This window comes from Tamandua tetradactyla, chromosome 4 (assembly GCF_023851605.1).
Source record: "Tamandua tetradactyla isolate mTamTet1 chromosome 4, mTamTet1.pri, whole genome shotgun sequence".
NCBI lineage: Eukaryota > Metazoa > Chordata > Mammalia > Pilosa > Myrmecophagidae > Tamandua > Tamandua tetradactyla.
The window spans coordinates 22,131,333-22,156,430 of record NC_135330.1 but is presented as its reverse complement, the minus strand read 5'-3'; the positions used below and the strand labels follow the sequence as shown (position 1 = coordinate 22,156,430).

The following is a 25,098-nucleotide window of genomic DNA, read 5'->3' as shown; positions in this document are numbered from 1 at the left end:
AGAAAAATAACTGCTCTCATCTAAACATTTGTAGGGACAGTAGAGGGGTAGTTTTCCTAAAATGGGAAGGGAAACCAAGCAGACACAACAATAGGTGTCAAAAAAAACCTAACTTATCAAACCAAACAACAAATAATCACAGTAAGGCATATTCTGGAACCTCATATTCTCAACCCCAATTGAGGCACATAGATTTAGCAAATAACAGGCAGAGCCACAGAGAAAATTCTTCCCAGCTGCCTCCTTCCCTTTTCTCCACAAGATTGAGGTGATCTGGAGATTCATTTATTATTGAGAGAATCAAAGAACCATATACCTTCTGAAATTTTAAGGGTGGAAGGAGGTAAGGGATGTGGAGGTGGCGATGGCTTCAGAATCTTTAAATCAGAGCTCCGATTTTCAGGAACTTCTCAAAAGTTAATTTATGATTCCATCAAATGAAAAAGAATAATATTAATTATAACATTTCTTACTTTGTTTAGAACTTCTAGAGCTACTTTCCAAATTGCATTGCCAATTTGTCATTTAATGTCACCTTTAAGACATCATCTTCTGTTGCTTCAAGACCTTCTCCTGTGCTGTTCTCTTAGCATGGAACGCCCTTCCTTAAGTCAAGTCATATATAGGATGGTCTGCGCCACCTATGAGTTAAACTTCCCCACTCATGGGTAACAGTTGAAGCTCAGTCCCCAGGCCTATCTCAGATAAATCTCTCTAGAATGGGTACATGACATCTTCAAAATCGCTATGTGATTTTTCATGCTCCCAGGTCTCTCTTGTTACTCCCAGGAGATAACTGAGTATTCCTGCTTCTTCTCTGACCCCTTAGAAAAAACACAAAATGAAATTTATCTCCTCTCTGTTCCCCCTTATCTGACAAGCACTCAGCTACCTTCTGGGGAATGATTCCATATTCTCTCTTTCCCTTATTAGACAATTTCAGCATTTCTGAGGGAGCACCTCGTGCCAGGTATGCTGATGACAGGTCTGGAAGTTTAGAGGACAAATAGTCTCCTTCCTTATGGAAAAAAAGCAAAGTTTTCTCTGCTTACATTCAAACAAACAAGAAGCAAAGACATTTTTTTCCGGAGCTCCTTTGCTGGCTCTCTTCATGCTTACCAGCCAAAGGTCAGTGCGACTTTTTTGTCGGATACAGGTTGAATCTTCCTCTGCTTAGTGTAGTGATTGGCAAGAAGGCTGAGCAGCTTCTCTGCCTTCACTCAGTAAAGAACGTTTGTGGTAGACCACCTTGAAGCTGAGGTTGGGAGCACATGGTGGAGCAGGGAGGAAATGGTTACTATTTTGAAGATGTTGAGTGGAGGAAAGCTAAAGGTAGAATTCACCAACTTAAAATCTTACTCATTAGACTTTCCATGGGAGACCTAAGGTTCTCAGGCTGCTCTGTTAAGCTGGAGATTTCCCCTGGGTACAAGACCACCACTGTAACCACCTAACCAAAAGGCTGGTGAAAGGGGCCACCTACCTAGGGTGGGCTTTTCAAAGAATTCAGTGGTCAGAATGGAGCTACTGTATGAATGGAAAAGCTGATCTTTGTTCCATTTACCATCACATAACCATAGCATTCTGATTCTCTCCTGAAACAATAGTCTCTCTTCATGAAGCTTCACCATGTGACTCTATGCTACATAATCTCAATTCAGTGTGCTCTGCATCTATGAGATATGTGTGACAAAGGCAAACTATTTCACCTGATTTCCTACATACCCTCAAGGTTGCTGTTGCTTTCACATGGCCTTTACCTGACACTGCTGGTGAAGCACTAGCTCCACTCTAAGAGGGAGGATCCTTGGCATCTACTCAAGTTAGGCTAGCTAGGTTGCACCTTTAATCTTTAAGCATCCTAAAAATCCCAATGGTTATCAAGGGCATGAGGGCCAATGTGAAAAATGGGGTTATGCATGTAATAGTCATTGTATCCTGATTTACGTCTTCATGCTGTAGGTTGTATAAGACAAAGTGCTATAACAATCATTACTTCATTCATATTTGACAAAAATTCATTCATACTTTTATTCATTCAATAGACTTTTTAGTTGAACATCTAGCCACTCCAAGGTCAGTGATGTCACTGGGGACAATGGGAAAGCCAAGAAAACAACTGTAAAATAGTAATAATACAGTGATAAAGAAAAGCAGAGGATCTATGGAAGCATGGAGAAGGAGAATCTCCCCTAGTGGGTAGAGGTAGAGCAGCAAGGAAGGAATTTTAGAGATTGAGTATTGAAATAAGTATCAAGGGACGAGTAGGATATAGCCAGTTTTCTTGTTAAAAGGAAAGGAGGGCATCCCTGCATTCTAAATAAAGGAAAAGTATAAAGACAGAGAGAAAATGGAGAAAGGCCAAAAAGTAGGTATTGACAGGGCAAGCTGACAGGAAGTGACGTATAAGACAACAGAGGTAGGAAGATACCAGCTGGCAAAGGACTTCACCTTTTAGACCAACACTTGTGAATTTTAGTCTCTAGTGTTTGGGAGCCACTGAAGTCTTCAAGCAGGGTGGTAATGTAAGCAGATACCAGGTAAGAGAATTTTGGTGAGACTGTCAGCTATCCAACTCGATTTAGTGATCCAATTAAATGTCTGCTACTTGCTGTACTCCCATCAATGTCAGGCACACAAGAGACCTTTGACAAGGACTTGTTGATTTGAATGTCATCTTTCATTTTCAGGTTCTGTTTCTTCTTTGGGCATTCATGAAGCATGGTGTTTTATCATCCTACTAGATGCTTAAGAGGGTGTGGAAAGAGCTCAAGTACTTCCCTTTGGTGTCCTGCATTTCACAGTTGGACTTAGAGGGCCTCTAAAATAAAACAATTGGGAAAGGTGTGTAAGAGGACTGAGGTAGCTTGAACTCTGTGGGAGTTCAATGGGGAGTTAACCATCAAGCTATCTGGGGGAAAGCATTACAGGCAGTAATGGAAATAGCAAGTATAAAAAGCCTGAGGCAGGGGTATGTCTGGCACTTTCAAGGAATAGCCAAGAAGTCCAAAGGGGCTTGTCTGAGAAATCAAGGGGGAGAGAAATGGAAGAAGAGGTTAGAGAAGTAATGGGGGACAAGATCATTCCAGACTTTATAGGTTGTGGTTAAGACTTTGGCTTTTACTCTGAGCGAGAAAGGAAGGCATTAGAAGATTGTGTGAAGAGGTGAGATGTGATCTAACTTTGGTTTCAACAAGATCGTTCTCGCTACTGTGTTGATTATAGATTTAGGAGGCAAAGATAGACACAGGGAGACCAATTAGGAAGCTATTGCAACAATACAGGTGGGAGATGGTAGTGGGCAGGACCAGAATGGTGGCCGGGGGTTGGAGAGGTGTGCTCAAATTCTGTTCTATTTTGACAATAGAACTGACAGATTTGCTGACAAACTGGGTGCGGAGGGTGAGAGAAAGAGAAAAGTAAAAGATGGTGCCAAGGGTTTTGATGTGAATGCCTGGAAGAAAGGTGCTGCTATTAACTGAGATGGGGAAAACCGCAGAAGTTTCTGGTTTGGAGGAAAATACCAGGATCTCAGTTCTGGACACGTTAAATTCTTAATGCTTCTTTGACATCCAGTTGGAAATATCAAGCAGACAGATAAATGGGTCAAGAATTTTAAGAAACATCTGGACTTGAGATAATCATTTGAGAACGATTAGCATATACGTGACATTTAAGGTCGTGAAAGTGGGTGAGTGAACAGAGGGAGTGAGCAGACAGAAAAGAGAAGAGGTCCAAGTCTACTAGTTGGAAAGATGAGGAGCAGTGAGCAGGGGAAATTGAGAAGGAAGAGTCAGAAAAAACAGGAGGAAAACCAGACACCTGTGGTATACTGGGAGCCAAGATAGGAATCTGTAGGAATAGAGAGTGTGTGACTTTGTTGAATGCTGCTGACAGGTCAGAAAATGAGGACTTAGAAATATTGGTTGTATCTAGCAACATGGTGATCATGAATGACCCCGAAGGGCTCACTTTCAGAGGACTGGTAGTTTTAAATAAAACACTTGACTGACAGTCACTTGCCTGGAGTAGGTTCAAGAAAGCTTGGGAGAAAAATTGGAGGCAGTCAGTGTAGACAACTCTTTAAGAAAAAGAATTTTGGACTGCAGCTGCCTCAAAAGATCACCATACAAGCTGGAGGAGAAAAAGGACAGGAGCTTAAGGAGGAAATTGGATCAAGAGTGGAGTTTTGATTTGCTTACTTTGATTTTTAGATGAGAGAAATAACTGCAAGTTTGTACATTGATTGGAATGATCTAGTGGAAAGTTTAATAAATTCATATAATATCTAGTGCATCAACCATATATATTCCTCCTCCTTCTAACAAGTGAATTTACAAAAACCATGTCTCTTAGAAACCGGTTGTTTACCCCTAATTCTTTATGCTTTCAATTTCATTAATTCCACCAGGAACTAATCATATTAGCACGTTGGTCTATGGCTAAATTATTTCCTGGTGTGGATAAATGAAAGAAATAATAAATAATAATATCTTACCAGAATTTATAATAACTTTCTTTTGCAATTAGGACATGATTTCATTGAAAGAACTTTATAAATAGATATTAAACTAAGCATAAACTATATTCCCTTACATTTTAGCAATAAGAAAAAGCTCTATTGATTCCAAAAGTAAAAGAAAACTCATCTTTAGACATAGACTGATTCCTGTCCCTTTTACTTCCTTAGTATTTTGTTTAACCCTGGATATTTATTCACAGTTCCAGTAGCAGTGGATTCAATTTCTCCAAAGAATCAGGTATTTGTGGGATTGTTCCCCTTAACAGGGGTAGAACATTCACTTTTGAGGAAGCTCAATAGACAGTAAGCATCTGCTGTGGTAGTTACTTTCACTGACTTCAGCATTATTACATGATCTTGGTGTTACCTTAACCAGTTCCTTCAAGAGAATGTCATTTTCAAGTTGTGGTTTCCTCCTCAATCGCAATTTAGCTTTTAAATAAAACACCTTTCAATCTTTTCTTCCTGTTGCTTTTGCTCTAAACCAAAAGTGAAAACTCTATATAATAAACACTGTTGATTTCTTTCCTTGTTTCTTGATCCCTACTTTCAATATTGATATAATTACTTAGGTAACAAAATGATTCATAATTCTCACTGCAAAGCTTCCTAACTCCTTTCTATTAAATACATAACTAATATTGTATCAGCTTCTGGCTGCCTCAATTTTATTCTTATAGCCTTTTTCAGTTCTCTACTTATGGAGGCTATCTACACTCCCACATTTGATTTTTTAATATTTAAGCATTTTGAAGAGAACAAAGAATAGCTGTAGACGGCATTTGCCCAAGAAGTGTCACTTACAGGTACATACACACGTCCATGTATTAGAGTATAGCTTAAAATTGCATCTAACAGTGCCTATCATTTACTAAGCTCTTACCTGATGCCTGGCTCTCTGCTAAGCATTTGACATGCATTATTTAATTCTCCATTTTTTACTGCTGACAAATCTAAGAATTGGGGGAATTTAAAGTACCTGTCCAGTGACATACAGCTAGTAGATGACTGAGTGGGGATGTGAACCATATGCATATACTTAACCACTCAGACAGAAAATAACTATCTTGCACGGTAAGTATTAGAGAAGTGCTTCTAAAACTTCCAGCCAGGACTTAAGGGCAGAAGAGAGGGACTACTCCCAGAGGTGAGAAGGTCCTTGTAGGAAAGGAGATACAAAACATGGTTAAGTACAACAGTTCCTCAAAGACCTTGATTTATCTCTAAAATATGCCACAATTATATTCCTCTCTATAAGATATCCATATTGCTTTAATATATAAGGAATATTTGACTCTATTAAAAGACAGAAAAATATATGTAAATATTTATGACATGGATGACATTGCAGATATACATTTTCCCCAATGTAATCAATTATTCAATGTAATGCCAATAAAAAGATCAGAAGAATTTTAGGAAGCAAATTTTTAAACTAAGTTTCAAATTTGTATGGTACAAAGATATTCACAGATAATCTGATACAGTTCTGGAAAAGAAAAACATAGGAAAGATTTGCCCTATCAAATATTAAGACATCACAAAGCTGTGGTAATAAAAACACTGTGGTACTAATTTAGGGATGAACAATCAGAGCAATAGGACTATACAGAAATCTCAACATCAAAGGTACAAGATTTTGTGTGTGTGCGTGTGTGTGTGTGTGTGTATACATAAACTATGATCAGAAATCAGTAGAGGATAAGGTGCATCATTTAGTATTTGGTGCTGGAAAACTGCTTATTTTACAGAGTAAAATAAAATAAGATTCCTACCTCATACAATGTACAAGAATAATCTCCTGATGAATTAAATGCCTAGATTTGAAAAAAAAAAAAAAAAAAACAAGAAAGCTAAAAAAGAAAATATTGGTGAATATATTTATTACCTCTGGAAGAGAAGATATCATAACTATATCCCAAAGAAATGAGTCATACAAATATTTTATATATTTCCCAACTTCAAAATTATAGATAAATACAGAAGAGCTGTCTATCCCATTGTACTGTTTATTTTCTTCATAGTATTTATCACTTTCTGAAACTGTCTTCTTTAGTTGTGTATTAGTTAGGGTTCTCTAGAGAAACAGAATCAACAGGGAACACTTGCAAATATAAAATTTATGAAAGTGTCTCACGTGACCGTAAGAATGCAGAGTCCAAAATCCACAGGGCAGGCTGCGAAGCCGATGACTCCAATGGATGGCCTGGATGAACTCCACAGGAGAGGCTCACCAGCCAAAGCAGGAATGCAACCTGTCTGCTCTGAGTCCTCCTTAAAAGGCTTCCCATGATTGGATTTAGCATCACTAATTGCAGAAGACACTCCCCTTTGACTGATTACAAATGGAATCAGCTGTGGATGTAGCTGACGTGATCATGACCTAATCCTATGAAATGTCCTCATTGCAACAGACAGGTCAGCGCTTGCCCAATCAGATGAACAGGTACCACAACTTAGCCAAGTTGACACCTATCCCTAACCATGACAGTCCACCCCTTGTCAACTTGGCACATATATATATATATCACCTTAGACCATACTTAATTTCCAAATGAAAACAAATAAGCACACATTTTTTCTTTTACCTGACAATACTCAACTGTCCTGCATATAACTGGAAACACATTAAATCTCTCCAGAATAGGGTGCAAATCCTTGGGCAACATTCATTCTTAAACTTGATATCTTCAACTTAAATAATATAACACAAACAAAACAGTATTACAGTCCTCGTTTCTGTAACTGATCACGTGGTCGAAGTTCATATTTATCACTACCTTCTTCCACTACCCATTCCATGTTCCCTTTCCCCTCAGCAAGCACTTCAGCTGGCCGTGGTTCTTTGCCTGGTGGGGTGACCCAAACCTTCATTCCTGAAGTCTCAGAGCCATTAGTGGTCCTGCCTGGATTATGTTGTTGCAGTTTTCCATTGATTTTAATCACAGGGCATGGTAGTACTAATAGACGCCCCAGGGGATCTCCTATATTCCAAGAAAACTCTTCTTTACCTCCATTATGTAGTTGCAGTCCTACTTCCTTCTGATAGTCAGGGTCACTTACCCCAGACAATAATGTAATCCCCTTCTTGGTGTGTTGATCCAGAGGCATAAGTAGCCCAAAGTGGCCAGGTGGCAATCTTAACTTCCAGTTCAGTGGTATCACTGTTGTTTCTCCTGGAGAAAGCACACCCCGTTTTGGAACTAAAACCTGTAGACCAGCAGAACTCAGGGTAGCAGGGACAGGAAGCAAAAATTTTCCTAGTGGATCACTAGGAGTAATAGTGAGTGGTACCACACCCATTTCCACCCCTTGGTTCCTGGACCCATGGATCCTGGCTATGGGAGAAACAGCACCATACAGCGGACGCTGATTCAGAGCATACACAGCTTCCTGGAGAACATTACCCCAGCCTTTCAAGTTTTTGCCACCTAGTTGGCACCGTAATTGAGTTTTCAAAAGGCCATTCCACCGTTCTATCAATCCAGCTGCTTCTGGATGATGGGGAACATGGTAAGACCAGAGAATTCCATGAGCATGTGCCCATTCCCGCACTTCATTTGCTGTGAAGTGTGTTCCTTGATCCGAAGCAATGCTATGTGGAATACCATGATGATGGATAAGGCATTCTGTAAGCCCACGGATAGTAGTTTTGGCAGAAGCATTGCGTGCAGGGAAAGCAAACCCATATCCAGAGTATGTGTCTATTCCAGTTAGAACAAATCGCTGCCCCTTCCATGAAGGGAGTGGTCCAATGTAATCAACCTGCCACCATGTAGCTGGCTGGTCACCTCGGGGAATGGTGCCATATCGGGGGCTGAGTGTGGGTCTCTGCTGCTGGCAGATTGGGCACTCAGCAGTGGCTGTAGCCAGGTCAGCCTTGGTGAGTGGAAGTCCATGTTGCTGAGCCCATGCATAACCTCCATCCCTACCACCATGACCACTTTGTTCATGAGCCCATTGGGCAATAACAGGAGTTGCTGGGGAAAGAGGCTGACTGGTATCCATAGAACGGGTCATCTTATCCACTTGATTATTAAAATCTTCCTCCAGGCGGGCCGCGGTGGCTCAGCGGGCAAGAGTGCTTGCCTGCCATGCCGGAGGACCCCGGTTCGATTCCCGGCCCCAGCCCATGTAAAAAAAAAAACAAACAAACAAACAAAATATAATAAAACAAGAAAATGTTTAAAGATGTTTCCCTTTCTTCCTTCCTTCCATCCTTCCTTCCTTCTCTGTCTTTCCTTCCCTTCCTCCCTCTCTCTTTAAAAAAATAAAAAAAAAATAAAATCTTCCTCTGCTGAAGTCACCCTCTGGTGTGCATTCACATGGGACACAAATATCTTCATGTTTTTAGCCCACTCAGAAAGGTCTATCCACATACTTCTTCCCCAGACCTCTTTGTCACCAATTTTCCAATTATGGTCTTTCCAAGTCCCTGACCATCCAGCCAAACCATTAGCAACAGCCCATGAGTCAGTATACAAACGCACCTCTGGCCAGTTTTCCTTCCAAGCAAAATGAACAACCAGGTGCACTGCTCGAAGTTCTGCCCACTGGGAGGATTTCCCCTCACCACTGTCCTTCAAGGACACCCCAGAAAGGGGTTGTAATGCTGCAGCTGTCCACTTTCGGGTGGTACCTGCATATCGTGCTGAACCATCTGTAAACCAGGCCTGAGTTTTCTCTTCCTCAGTCAATTCACTGTAAGGAACACCCCAAGAGGCCATAGCTCTGGTCTGGGAAAGAGAAGGTAATGTGGCAGCAGGAGTGGAAACCATGGGCATTTGTGCCACTTCTTTATGTAACTTACTTGTGCCTTCAGGACCTGCTCTGGCTCTATCTCGTATATACCATTTCCACTTTACAATAGAGTGCTGCTGTGCATGCCCAACTTTATGGCTTGGTGGGTCAGACAATACCCAACTCATGATAGGCAACTCAGGTCTCATGGTAACTTGGTGGCCCATGGTTAAGTGTTCAGTCTGTACTAAGGCCCGATAGCAGGCCAAAAGCTGTTTCTCAAAAGGAGAGTAGTTATCTGCAGCAGATGGTAAGGCTTTGCTCCAAAATCCTAAGGGTCTGTGTTGTGATTCTCCTATAGGGGCCTGCCATAGGCTCCAGACAGCATCTCTATTTGCCACTGACACTTCCAGCACCATTGGATCTGCTGGATCATATGGCCCAAGTGGCAGAGCAGCTTGCACAGCAGCCTGGACCTGTCGCAGAGCCTCCTCTTGTTCAGGTCCCCACTCAAAATTAGCAGCTTTTCTGGTCACTCGATAAATGGGCCGGAGTAGCACACCCAAATGAGGAATATGTTGTCGCCAAAATCCAAAAAGACCAACTAGGTGTTGTGCCTCTTTTTTGGTTGTGGGAGGGGCCAGATGCAGCAATTTATCCTTCACCTTAGAAGGGATATCTCGACATGCCCCACACCACTGGACACCTAAAAATTTTACTGAGGTGGAAGGCCCCTGTATTTTTGTTGGATTTATCTCCCATCCTCTGACACACAAATGCCTTACCAGTAAATCTAGAGTAGTTGCTACTTCTTGCTCACTAGGTTCAATCAACATGATATCATCAATATAATGGACCAGTGTGATGTCTTGTGGGAGGGAGAAACGATCAAGGTCTCTGCGAACAAGATTATGACATAGGGCTGGAGAGTTGATATACCCCTGAGGTAGGACAGTGAAAGTATATTGCTGACCTTGCCAGCTGAAAGCAAACTGTTTCTGGTGGTCCTTACTAATAGCTATTGAGAAAAAAGCATTTGCCAGATCAATAGCTGCATACCAGGTACCAGGGGATGTATTGATTTGCTCAAGCAATGATACTACATCTGGAACAGCAGCTGCAATTGGAGTTACCACCTGGTTGAGTTTACGATAATCCACTGTCATTCTCCAAGACCCATCTGTTTTCTGCACAGGCCAAATAGGAGAGTTGAACGGGGATGTGGTGGGAATCACCACCCCTGCATCTTTCAAGTCCTTAAGAGTGGCAGTAATCTCTGCAATCCCTCCAGGAATACGGTATTGCTTTTGATTTACTATTTTGCTTGGTAGGGGCAGTTCTAGTGGCTTCCACTTGGCCTTTCCCACCATAATAGCCCTCACTGCACGAGTTAGAGAACCAACGTGGGGATTCTGCCAGTTGCTCAGTATGTCTATGCCAATTATACATTCCGGAACTGGGGAAATAACTACAGGATGGGTCCGGGGGCCCACTGGACCCACTGTGAGACGGACCTGAGCTAAAACTCCATTGATCACCTGGCCTCCATAAGCCCCCACTCTGACTGGTGGTCCAGAGTGACGTTTTGGGTCCCCTGGAATTAATGTCACTTCTGAACCAGTGTCTAATAATCCCCGAAATATCTGATCATTTCCTTTTCCCCAATGCACAGTTACCCTGGTAAAAGGCCGTCGGTCTCCTTGGGGAAGACTTAGAGGAAGGTTAACAGTATAAATTTGTGGCAGTGTAACAGGTTTCTCTCCCATAGGGACCTGGCCTCCCCTTTATTCAAGGGGCTCAGGGTCTGTAAACTGTTTCAAGTCTGGAAATTGGTTAAGGGGCCGTGACTCTGTGTTTTTGTAATTCAGGTTAGACTTCTGTTCCCTTGACCTAGAACTCTTTTGTTTATACAGCTCCAACAAGAATTTAGTAGACTGCCCTTCTATTGTATTTCTAGGCACCCCATGATTTACTAGCCAATGCCACAAATCTCTGCGTGTCATATAATTTTGATGCCTCCTTTGAGTTTGTTGTCTATTATAATACCCACGTCTACCCTGTCTTTGGTGATTAAGTGCTGCCACCTGGCTTCTGCCAACTTGGGATCCTGTCATCCCCATTGTGTTTAAGGATTCCAGCTCAGTGACAGCAGTTCCTACAGTAATATCTGACCTACAGAGAAGTGCAACCACAGAGCTCTTGAGGGATGATGGTGCTAGTCTCACAAATTTATTTCTCACTGTTCTGGTAAAAGGTGCATCCTCTGGACATTCCTGGGGTGTAAGAGCAGGCTTTGCATGATAAATCCACTCTAACATCCCAATCTCTCTAAGCCTCTGGATCCCCTCATCTACATTATACCAGGGCAGTTCTGGCATTTCAACCTCAGGTAATGTTGGCCACCTTTTGATCCATGTTTCAACCAACCACCCAAACAAGCTGTTAACACCTTTTCTAACTGCTCTAGCTATAACATTGAATGCAGAATCTCTGCTTAGTGGGTCCATATCAATAAATTCAGCCTGATCCAGCCTTATATTCCTCCCACCATTATCCCACACTCTTAAAATCCATTGCCACACATATTCCCCTGATTTCTGTCTATATAAATTGGAAAACTCACACAGTTCTTTTGGAGTATAACGTACCTCCTCATGTGTGATACTTTGTACCTCACCTTTAGGGGCCTGTTGGGACTTTAGTCTAGTTATAGGTCTAGAAGAAATGAGGGGTGGTGGGGGTGGGTCATGAAAAGAATTAGAAATATCTTCCAAGCCATTTGCTTCAGGGCTTTCATTTGCAGTTTCATCTGGTGAAACAGGATTAATAACTCTAGGGCTAATCCCTTCAGGAGGAGGTTGGGTGGCCAATTTCTCAAGGCAGGCTGGAGGTGGGGCGGCCATGTCCTCAGGGCAGACTATTACAGGGTTATCTAAAGAAGGCTCAGCATGGTCTAGGGTTTCAACCTCACCCCCAACATCATTATCAATCCACATGTCACCATCCCATTTTTCAGGGTCCCACTCCTTTCCAATCAATGCCCTCACTTTAACAGCAGACACCATGCAAGACTGAGATTTCAGTTTACGTTGTAAAGTTGCTACTCTAGCAATAAGATTCTGAGTCTGATTTTCAGAGATCTCAAGTCTACGGCTACAGGAAATAAAATTTTCCTTCAGGATACTCATAGAAACCTCTACATCTTTCAGACGGCACTTAAGTTTCTTGTTTGAAGCCTTAAGCCCATCCCTTTCACCCTTTAATGTAGACAGTGTATCTAACAACAACCAACCAACATCTCTATAACTCTTATTTCTACAAAACTCTGTAAAGGTGTCAAAAACATTATCGCCCAGAGTCTGGCTTCGTACAAGCGAAGCATTAGGAGAATCGAATGATGATATTTTGACTATCTCCTTTGCCAACTCAGTCTATGGATTGGGAGTGTCATTCTGATTATGGGAATCAGAGTCCTTAGTGTCTCTGAGCCCAGTCAGAGTAGAAAACCATTCATAAAAACCCATTTTTAAGATTCTGTTCCTTAAGAACCACTCCTGATACCAAGATGTATTAGTTAGGGTTCTCTAGAGAAACAGAATCAACAGGGAACACTTGCAAATATAAAATTTATGAAAGTGTCTCACGTGACCGTAAGAATGCAGAGTCCAAAATCCACAGGGCAGGCTGCGAAGCCGATGACTCCAATGGATGGCCTGGATGAACTCCACAGGAGAGGCTCACCAGCCAAAGCAGGAATGCAACCTGTCTGCTCTGAGTCCTCCTTAAAAGGCTTCCCATGATTGGATTTAGCATCACTAATTGCAGAAGACACTCCCCTTTGACTGATTACAAATGGAATCAGCTGTGGATGTAGCTGACGTGATCATGACCTAATCCTATGAAATGTCCTCATTGCAACAGACACGCCAGCGCTTGCCCAATCAGATGAACAGGTACCACAACTTAGCCAAGTTGACACCTGTCCCTAACCATGACAAGTTGCATATTTGATTTTTGGTCTTAGCTCCATTCAAATGTATGGTTCATAAAGGCTGGTGTTTTGCCTGTTGTATTCACCACTGTAATCACAGCACCTAAAACTGAGCTTGCCATGGTAGGTGTGCAATAAATGGGTCTTTAGTATATTGTTTTTGGATTGTTTTTTAAAGTTCCTGTATTTTGTAGATCCTACTGTTGCCTGTCTGTCTGGGACTCCCTTTCCTTACCATCTTGCAGGCTTTACTGAATCTTCTCCAAATGTAAACCCTAAAGGGTATCTGCTTTCTATTTTGCTATAACTTTTACACAATAACACCATTAGGATAGAACTAAGACTAAACAACTGAAAACATAGAGAAGCAGATTTTAGCTCTACAGTGCAAATTATTTTCTCCCCGTTGCAGTTGTCTGGAATGGAATAGGCTGGCTTGAGATGCAGTAAATAATCTGCCACTGAATGTGTTCAGGAAGATTCTGGAGGATGGTTGATCAGAGGGAAAGAGAAAGATGAGAAGAAATGACCTTTGGGGTCCCTTCTATCCCTGAGCTCCAATATCATTCTTCTACTACCTCCTCTTCACAGAATTCTTCCCTCTTATCCTTCCAGGAATACTGATGTCAAAGATGGTGACAAATTCTGTTTATTATGATTACTCTCACCAAAAATTAATGGAAGCTTGGAATACAAAAACACATACAGCACATATCTAACCTTCTCCATTCTTAGCCTACTCACCACCATTATCCAGGAAAGAGCTCACATAAAAACCATATAAGCATTGCATGGTGTGGAGGGAGACTCAAGACAGAAGGGTCAGCATGGATGAATGCATGCAGCCCTGACTCTGGAATCCTATGGAGAGGCTTGGCCCTGAACAACTGGATACAAGACTTTTGCTTTACCTACAAGAAAGGTCTGTTTCTCTCCCTTGTTGCTCTCCCCTTTTGTATAAGGGTCTAATGAAAATAGCCATATAGGTAAGGGGAAAAAATTTTGAGCATGGGCATCAGATACTCAGGAGTTGTATTTCAATACTGATAGCACCTAGACATTTGAGGAAAACTGAGGCTACATATGTGGCTCCTCTGGCTAGTGGAAGAGGAATCCTCCAGACCCATTGCTTATTGCCAGGAATCCTATGAGGGCCAGCAGGGCCATTCAGTAGATAGTTCCACCCATTTCCCCACACTCATCAATGCCTCCAAACCTACCCAACTCTATGATCAATATGCTGAGAAATACTTACAATGTAGAGCCCTTTCACATTCTTTTACCTTGTTTGAGCTGCCCAAGAGCTTCATAAGGGAAGGTAGAGAAGGTATGCCCATGTCCATTTGATTCATGATGAGACCGAGAAGCAGAGGATAAAGTGACTTTCCTAGGTCACCTTGTTAAGTGGCAAAGCCAGGACTCTCAGTAGGCCATCAGAACCCTCATCTTATGCACTTGACCTCCATAACCTATAACCCACCATGTTTTTTTTGTTTTGGGGGGGGAAGGTGAATGGGCTGGGAATCAAACCTGGGTTTCCCACATGGCAAGTGAGCATTCTACCACTGAACCACTTGTGCACCCTTATAACCTATCATGTTACCCAGACAGAGATGCTAGCCATGTTAGAGCAACTCCAAGAAGAAAGGATACCTGTGATTTATTCAATCTAGGCACAAGGGCAACACCCCAGAGTTCTCCAAAAGTCTGAAGAAAGGCCTGATGCAATCTCCTCCAGATTGGATCTCTCTTTGATGTGTCACCTTCACACATGGGCACTGCCTGAACCAATTGTTGGCCACCAAGGAAAGTAACACATGACAGACAGCCTAAGAAGTATAGCTTATGTCATCCTCTTGGCCTAGATATTGTGTAAAAGTTATAGCAAAATAGAAAGTGATTTTTCTCAATATTTACCATTGGACTACATATGAAAGTGCAATCACACCAACCACAATACCTCTGCACCTGACTCAGAAGTAGGACAGGATACAGAGAAATCTGAGAGAAGGGAGAATGACTACTTGAGTAGTGCTGTTCAAATGCCATGTGCAGATTGAAACATATGCTATTTGTCCAATGAGAACCAAAGTCACAGGGAGAAAACAGGACTAGAACTCACGTTTTAGTGGCAGATCTAGAATGCCTGTGCTTGAGTTGGACAATTCTTGTGATACTACTTGATTTGTACCATGCCCTGGATTCTGAACTCACCTTCCACTAATGAACTCTGTAACAATGACTCTAGTAAAGTTGAAAGGATACTGGATCAGAATTTAGAAGGCCTGGGTAATTCTTATCACTGGGGATGTTGCTTTACATCCCTGGGCACTGAGTTCTTCTTCTATGAAGTAAGGGAATTAGACGTATTCTCCAACTGTCCGTTAAGCTCAAAATTTAAAGTCATTTTCTACCTGGAAAATTAGATGATTAGATAGACTATTTTTCAATGTCCTTCTAGTACCAACATTTTAAAGTTTCAAAAATATTTTTTCCGAGTCATTTCTTTTTTCAGATAACCATACAGTCCCTAGTATTTCAAAGGTACTCCTGCAGTAAACATGAATTCTAAAGGTTGTACTGAATAAGGAAACTATTATGGTCAGCAGGGGCATCTGTTAGCCCATATGCCACCTTCATGTAAATTATAGAAAGGCATCCCCCGGAGGGCAGAAAAATTATAAAACAGTGTCTGTCCAGGCAGAAAAAGTCCCATAGATGCAGAGTTATGGGAATCAAGTGTAGGCCAAATCTCAACTTACTCTTGCCTCCTTATTGGACACTGTTGTGCAACTCACAAATGCTCATTGAACATGGCATCCCTGGTAGAGTCTGAAAGTAGAAGGACATTTGTTTCAAACCAAACTCAAAACTTTCAGAGAGAAGTGTTTGAAGGGTATTGTTGGCAGCACACCACCTCTAGGTCCTCTGAGCTGAGCAAAGAGCTAAAGCTAAAAAGTTTTCATGGCTGTAATGCTGATTTTGCTGTTGATGCTTTGAAAAATGAACATAGCACCATCAATCATCAGTCTGCCACAGGAATCAAAACCCAATCTCCAATGGTCCCCATTTGAAACTTTACTCTGATTAACTAACTTAGAGAGATAATAGGGAACCCCCTACATTCCAAGCTTCTCTTTCAAATACATTTTGAGCTCCTCAAGACAGTTGAGTTGTTCATTTTTATACTTTCAGAAGTGAGTACAGTGTGTTTTAGTTTGTTAATACTGCCAGAATGCAATATACCAGAAAACTGGCTTTTATAAAGGGGATTTATTAAGTTACAAATTTACAGTTCTAAGGCCTTAAGGATATTCAAACTAAGGCATCCACAGAAAGAAGACTTGATTCCAAAGAAAGGCCAAATGGCATCCAGGATTTCACTGTCATCTGGGAAGGTACATGGCTGGCATCTGAGGTCCTTGCTCCCGGTTCATTGCTTTGTGCTTCTGATTCCAATGGCTTCCTCTCCAAGTGCTTGTTAGCCTTAGCTGCTCTGGGGAAAACTCTGGGTTTTATCTCTCAACTTAGCACCTCTTGGGGCTGGAGATTTCTTCTCTTTGGACTTCTGGGTTCAAATGGCTCTCTCAGTTCCTTCTGCATCTCCAAAAGTCTGCATCTAAGCTTCCTCTGTATTGGCTATCCAAGCTTCTCTGTCTGCACTCCCAAGTGACTCCAAATGTCTGCATCTAGGTCAGCTCTGAACTCTTTCCTTCTCTGTGAACTCTCTTAAATACTACAGTAAACTAATTAAGACCCACTTGGTATGAGCAGTCACATCGACATCTAATCAAAAGGTCACATCCACAATTGGGAGTATCAGATCTCCATGGAAACATCTAATCAAGAGGTCCCACCCACAACTGAGTGTGTGACATCTCCATGGAAACAACCCAATCAAGATCCTACCCTACAATACTGAATCAGAATTAAAGAACATGTCTGTCCCCACAAGATTGGATCAGGATTAACAGAACATGGCTTTTCTGGGGTTCAACACAATTTCAAACCAGGACACAGTGCCTTGCACAAAACAGATGCTCAATGAACATTATAGACTGAACTCACCAACTTATGTTAACTTAATCCAAATAACCTAAAACTGGATATTATAGACATATACGAAATGTGATGTAATTAAAGTAGTATTGGGGGGGGAAACTGGTTTAGAACAGTGGTGTACACATTGAAACCCATTACATCATTCTACCATGTCTCTCCCCCCCCATCCTGACCCCGCTGAGAACCCCTTTAGGTGGAGATTTTCTAGACACCAATTGTGAAGGTCCTCCCTACAGCTTATGCAAGCCTAACAGAGCATAGAGCCACATGGTTCTCACCCCTGAGGGGTGAAGATGATTGTCAGAATCACCACCACCGTGCTGATCCAACAGGACTTGAAATAAGGGCCCTGGGGGATTTATATGTCATAGTGACCATGAGCTATATATTAGATCATGCCTTAAGCCGAGGAAATAGTAAACTTGATATTCATGTCTTTTTTTACAAATCTTTTAAAATAGGAAATATTTCAAGTTTAAAGAAAAGTACAGAAAATAAAATAAATATCAGGTACCTGCACGCACTCACGGACTACTTGGGCTCCGTTCTGGGTCAATGTGAAGGTGGGTCCCTGTGCCTGGATGTATTCCGTGCTCTACTCACTGCTGAGGACTGCCGTGCGGTCCACCATGCGGCAGGAGGGGCCCCACCCGAGTGCTCCCCTGAGGCTGTGGTTCGTAAGCCATAAGGGATCGATGACGACGTGCGGTCGGGACTGGAACATCAGAGTTGGAGATCTCCTACCTTCTTTTTTGGTGTGTTTCTCCCCTTTCAATTTAGTGTTTGTGGAGTCTTCTCCAGTTTCCTATCATCTTCTGGAGTTCCAAGCAAGTAGGATGCGCCCTGTTATAAGTTATTTCCGAGAGGAAACGTTTCTGGAATGTCTTACATCGCCATCTTGGTCTCATAGGCTTTTATAAACTACGTTGCTGAGCTATTTTTTCCATCCTTTTACTTTCTACCTGTATTTATCATTATGTTTAGTGTACCTTTTTATAAATGGAAAGTGGCTGGATGTTTTTTACCCATCTTTTGAAAAGATGGCTTTAAGCCATTTATATTGATTGTGATTACTAAAAAATTTGGATTTATTTATATCAGAAGTTGGGAAAATATGGCTCTTGGATTAAATCTAACCCACACCTGTTTTGTTTGTAAAATCTATTGGAACACAACTATGCTCAGAGTTGAATAGTTGCAACAGAGACCATATGGCTTGCAAAGTCAAAAGTATTTACTATTCGACCCCTGGTCAGATCTCACTTTTTTTCTACTTAGCCATCTTTTTATTTACTTCTCTCTCTCTCTCTCTCTACCTCTGCCCTATATTCTGTTGAATTAATCAAGTCTTTCTTTCCATCTGCTAATTTGAAGTTACACATTCTATTTTTTAACATTTTTTATTGTGAAATATAACATATACAAAAAAAATACATTTCCAAGTACATTTTAACAAGTAATTATAGAACAGATTTTAAAGTTTGGTAAGGGTTACAGTTCCACGATTTTTCATTTTTTCTTCTAGCTACTCTAAGACACTGGAGACCAAAAAGATATATCAACAGAATGAGTATAACAAATGAGTCATACTCATTTGTTAAATCCTTAAAGCAGCTAGAAGTAAAAACCTAAAATTGTGGAATTGCAATCCACCCTGAAATCTGAAATCCGTTCTACAACTAATTGTCACAACATACTTGAAACTTACTGCTTTTTCTATTTTGATTTATTTAGTGACTATCCTTAAATTTTAACATGCATATTTTTTGTTTAAAAATTATTTAGGGTGCATGGGTGATTCAGTGGTAGAATGCTCGCCTGCTATGCAGGAGACCGGGTTCAATTCCTGGCCCATGCACCCAAAAATACATACATGCATACATACATACATATATACATAAATGTTTAGCATCTTTGTTGAAGTGAAATTAGCATACAATAAACTTCACAAATTTAAAGTGTTCAATCTGATGTTTTGACATTTGTATATAACCATGAAATAACAATCAAGAAAATGAACATAGACATCACTCCCAAAAGTTTCCTAAAGTATAATTGTTCGTATATACCATCCCTGCCCCCGTCATGCCCAAATTAGTACTTATCTGCTTTCTGTAAATATAGGTTAGTTTGTGTTTTCTAGAGTTTTATCTAAATGGGATCATGCAGTATGTACTTTTATGTTTCAAGATTCTTTCAATTTTTTAATGCATCCATGTTGTTCTATGTGTCAATAGTTATTTCTCTTTATTGCTGAATAGTATACCTTGTATGGATATATCACAATTTATTTAACCAGTCATTTGTTGATGGACAATTGTGTTGTTTCCAGTTTTTGTCTATGATAATAAAGATGCTATGAATATTCATTTTTAAAGCTTTATATGGACATATAATTCCTCATCACTTAGAGGAATACCTAGAAATGGAATGAGATAGGTACATGTTTAAATTTTCAAGTAAAAGCTACTAGTTTCAAAAGTGGTTGATAATCAGAAAGTATTGACAAAGTCCCTTGAGGGATGGGAGAAAGAATATGCAACTATTTAAACCTTACCATCAGGGAATCCTCTGATACTATGTTAAACTTTAGGGACATCCAAATCAACAGACCATGCCTCAATCCTGAGGTTTACTCTTGTGAAGCTCATGTTGGTAGCAGAGAAGCTTAGACTACCTATAGGCATGCCTAAGAGTTACTTCTGGAGGACCTCTTTTGTTGTTCAGGTGGGGTCTCACTCCCTCTAAGCCCAATTCTGCATGTGAAATCATTGCCCTCCTGCCTACATGGGACATGACATCCAGGGGTGAAAGTCTCCCTGGCGACATGGGAGATGACTCTCAGGGATGAATCTGGCCCTGGCACCATGGAATCAACAATTCCATCCTGACCAAAAGGGGGGAAGAAGTATAACTTAAAAAGTATCAGTGGCAGAGAGAGTTCAAATAGAGTCGAGAGGCTACTCAGGAGGTTGCTCTTATGCAAGCTTCAGGTAGACCTTGCTGCCTATCCTGCCAGCCCCCAACCAGGACCATTCCAGCCAATCCTAAAGAACATCTAGGGCAATATATAAGATTCCACAAGGGTTCCAGGCACTAGAGTAACTTTCCAGAAACCTACAACCTCCAGATGGGTCCCTGGTCCAGATAAGTCTTGAAACCTCGCCCAGCCTCTCCAGAACATTAGATCATTCCATCTCCCTATCCCATATTAGTGAAGGACCCTTCCAATATGAAAACTTTAGAATGGTCAAAGGCCAAACACCCTTAAAGAGAGTGTGATAGTGGAGTTATACAGAGAAGATAGGATTTAGCAAATGAATATGAATGTTGAATCATTAGATTGATATCTCTTTTAGTCTCCAGTATTTTAGAGCAGCTAGCAGTAAGAACCTAAAATTGTGAAATTGTCACTAACCCATGTCAAACTCTGAAATCTGTTCTACAACTAATTGTGGTGCTGTGCTTTGAAATTTATAGCTTTTTTATATATATGTTATTTTTCACAAAAAAAGAAGGAAAAAAATTGATTGTGATGATAAAAAAGTATTTAAGCCCTCTAGCCTCCTATATTCCTGAGCAGCTACAAGGAAAAATCTGAGAGGATTGTATGGTAGCCCATGACAAACTCTGGAATCTGTCCTGTAACTACTTGTTGAAGAGGGCTTTGAAAACTATTGCTTTTTTCTTTCTTTGCTTTGTATATATGCTTTTCTATACAATAAAAATTGTTAACAAGAAATATTGATGATATTATCTCGACTCAAGAGACTCCCTGAGCCATGAGTCTTGGAGTCTGAAAGTGACTGAAAACCCAGAGTTTCATAAACATTAACAGTGCATAAACATTAACAATGCCAAATGTCAAAAATCTCAGTGCAACAATCAGTAAATATCAAGATGTAGCTCAGAAGGTAAGTGGGTCCAATCTAGCAGTTTTGAAATACTTTGGTTGTCTCCTACCACATAAGATGCTTTGCAGTTCTTCAAGACAACCCAAACACTTCCCTTATGTAACCCTGTAGTCATAAGGGACCTCTCTCTGACCCTCTGAAATCTAGGTCAAGGAGGAAGCCTCAAGCTCTATAGCCTTTGTAATTTCAAAACTGTCTCCACAGTTTCTTCAATTTCCTTGAGACATTCCTTTTCTCACAATGTTTTTTACCAACAGCTCCTGCCCCTTTGTTGACTCCACATCAGTGCTGTCAATAAATTCAGCTCCTTAGATTTCAGCAAACATTCTATTCACGTCAAACACTTGGGATATCAATAATACAACTGATTTGATGTGTGTGGGGGGAATGGGGATTGAATGGACAGTGTTGTGTCAGGAAGCACATAATGTCCTATCAGATCACTCTTATTTTTTTAGCGGTGATAAGCATCTAAAGAGAGTTCACTGCAGCTGTCCCTTTCTTCTTCCTTTCTGGAATGGATTCCTTAACTGGAAATGAGTCCTGCCTAGTGAAACCATGAAGAATTGCATACATGGAGTAAAACATAACATGCAAAAGGTATTAGGGCAAAATGATATCTTTTTAATGTTGTATTTTGAAATCATTTCAAACTTATGGGACAGTTACAAAACTAATGTAAACCTTATACAGAGAACTCCAACATATCCCACCCCAACCCAGATTCACCAATTTCAACATTTGCTAACTTTGCCTTATCATTCTATCAGTCATATCTACCTATTTATATATCTGTCTGTCTATCTTCTAACTATTTATCCTCTATCCATCTGTTTTCTGACCATCTGAGAGCAGGCTTCAAGTATCATACTCTTTGAACACATAATAGTTCCATGTACATTTCTTACAAACAAGGATGTTCACTTTTTTTCTAATATATAATTACATAAGGATATTCACTTTTGTATCCACCTAGATACAGTTATCAAGTTCAAGAAATTTTACATTGATATAAAGCTTATATTTATATTCCATTTTTCTTATGTTCCAATGATGCCCATTTGACCTTTTTTTCCCCTCCATTCTTAGATCCCTTCATAATAATGTATTACACCATCACAATTTTATTGTCTTCTCTCTTTGCACACTATCCCTCTCAAGGGAAAACCCCGTTCTATTCCTTATCTTTTGCTTAACAGTTAAAGAAGCAAGTTTTATTTCTTGAGCTTGTCCTGAAGTCTCACCTTCCAACCAAATCAATTTATAATAGTATTCCTTCCAAGCAACTGCGGTACTTTAACTAAATGTATTTTGATAAATAAAGTATTTTCTCTACCTTATTACACCCATATTTGAGACTGAGATGTAGACAGAGTCTGAATGTCCATTGGAAGGATTCTCAATGGAGAATGACAAACTCAATCACTTAGTCTGCTCTGTGCAACTTTGCTTTTATTTCCAGTTATGCCCCCTTTTTAGGTATTAGCATGAAAGAGAGAACAAAAAAGGAGAGATTGTTAAGCAGATATCCTGAGCTTTAGCAACATGGTTTTCAGCCCTCCTTAAAGTGAGGTGGGGAGGTCTTGCACCATTCACCCTGCCCCTTTAAATGAAAGCCCTGCCTACAGGATCCCTTAAAAGGTCATGGAAGAGATGGAGGGGGAGGCAGAAGAGAACATGGTGACATTTTCAAGTGACCCAAGGGCTGAGACAATATAGATTAAAATAGAAGAGGTTGGGTGGAGTGAGAGGGAAATCACCCCCCACAATGATTTCAGAGTGTTATTGTTCTTCCCCCCCCCCAAGATGATGTATACTCACACATCAAATACCCGTGCATTTGGTCACATCACAGCTGCCTACAGGGAAAGCCACAGGGTCTTTCATTTTAGCTCTGGCCCCTCCGTCTACAGAAAAAAGTATTTCAGTAGTGAGGAAAGAGTAGGAGGAGCTGTGACCTAAGCCCTTGCTCCCCAGCACTGAGCAACCATTTGAAGGGGAGAAGCTCACAGAAGGGAAGGGTGGAGGAGGGCAGAGTAGGGGAACTTAAAAGGTCCCACAGGAGTGAGATTTATTTCTAGGTCTCCAGTGGTTCCTCATGGTTTTATAGGATATTTCTCCCATTTTGCAAGACCTCATGCGTAACCACCACACCTATTTTGTCTGAGAGACAGGAAATGAAACTGAACAGCTACAGGAAGTTACACCTTCAAAGAGTCCCTGAATGCCTACAGTTTTAGTCTGAATGTGTTGAGTCTACTTTACACATCAGCTCAGATATTAACTAAACTTCCAAAAGAAAGGAAAAATCCCTAAGCCTAGAAGTTATTGAGTACAGTTTTCTTTCCTCTAGTACCTTGTCCATTCATCACATTTTTTGCAATTTTTAAAGAAATCTTATAAGACACAATAATTGAAAAAAGGGGCAAGGGAATATGGCACATTCATTTTTAGCTGTAGAGAAGTCTAAATAGACTGAAGGATTCTTCTAATTAGAAATAAAGTCAAGAATAGACAAGACATGGGATGTTTATATGTTAAGAATGTTCATGTTTGTATGTTGTTTTGGTTTGATAACACAAAATAAATTTTAAAAAAGAAAAGACAAGATCTTGTTGAATTTAATGTAAATTGAAGAAGAGAAAGAGGTGGGAGTTTGGAATACATCCTACAGGATAGACATTAACACATGGTTTAAAGGTAAAGCAATTAAGTCAGCATGCTGTTGGGAAAGGGATAGACAAACTGAAACATGGTGTGGGATAAAGAGTCTAGAAGCAGAAGCAGACCAACTAAACCTATCAGTCCTATGACTGATAGGACAGTGCAGATCAGTAGGGAAAAGACATATAATTTAATAAATAGTTCTGGAGCTATTACTTAACCATATGGAAGAAAACGCCTACCTCACAAAAATAAAAAATTCAAAGTAGATTAACACTTGACATGAAAAACAAAACTATAAACATTTGAGAAGCAAATATAAAAGATCTTTATGACTAAAACAAAACACAAAAATTGAAACCTTAATGAAAAACATTGATAAATATAATTACATTAAAATTAACTTCTGTTCATATAAAGAAATTATTAAAAGGGAAAAAACATTAACCAAAATTTTGGGGAAATTTGCTACAATAACTGTATGTGTTCTAACTAACAAAAGATTAGTTTATCCAGGAAAAAAAACACTTCCTACCACTGGTAAGGAAAAAAAGAAAAAGAAAAAAAGGGAAAGAAAAATGGTCAATACCTATCAACAAGTACAGTCAATTCTCACTCTTTGCAAATATAATTATAGTCTATAAAGTTTCCAGGAACACTGATTTAGCAAATATTGAGCCATTGCTCCAAAAAGAACTACAGGGTTAGGTCCTGGCAAGACTATGGTCACAGCATTTTCATCGACCACTTGACATACAACTTTGCTTCATGCATGTTTCTGTTTAAAGATACTTTATTTAATATATATTGTGAACTCATTAACATTGAACTCACAGCCAGTGGCACTATGACTCCTACTTGAATGAAGCTTATCTAATACATATATTTTCTCTGTAAGGTACATCACAGCCTTCGTGCACTTAGGAACACTAAATAGCACTTCAGCACTACACTCTGAGGCTATTTTAGACAACAAAAATCACCAACAAACAGCACAAAAATGTGAAAAACAACACTACTTACACTGCAAAAAGGATACTTGTTTACAGTATGAAAGCGGAAATAAAAGAACACCACCTTATTCAACCTCAGCTGGGGACTTGCATTTCAGATAATTCAAAGATTTCGCCACTCTGTGCATGTCCATAAATGTCCACAAAGTGCCACAAGTATTGATTTGGGGGATCCAAATAAATGTTAGTGGG

At 40.3% G+C, this 25,098-nt stretch overlaps 1 non-coding gene across 1 annotated transcript; it reads left to right on the top strand.

Annotated features, from left to right (window-relative positions):
• Positions 1-19,103: 19,103 nt before the first annotated feature.
• TRNAS-GCU (transfer RNA serine (anticodon GCU)) lies at positions 19,104-19,173 on the top strand. Its single transcript has one exon. It is a non-coding gene; the product is annotated as a tRNA-Ser (tRNA).
• Positions 19,174-25,098: the final 5,925 nt, after the last annotated feature.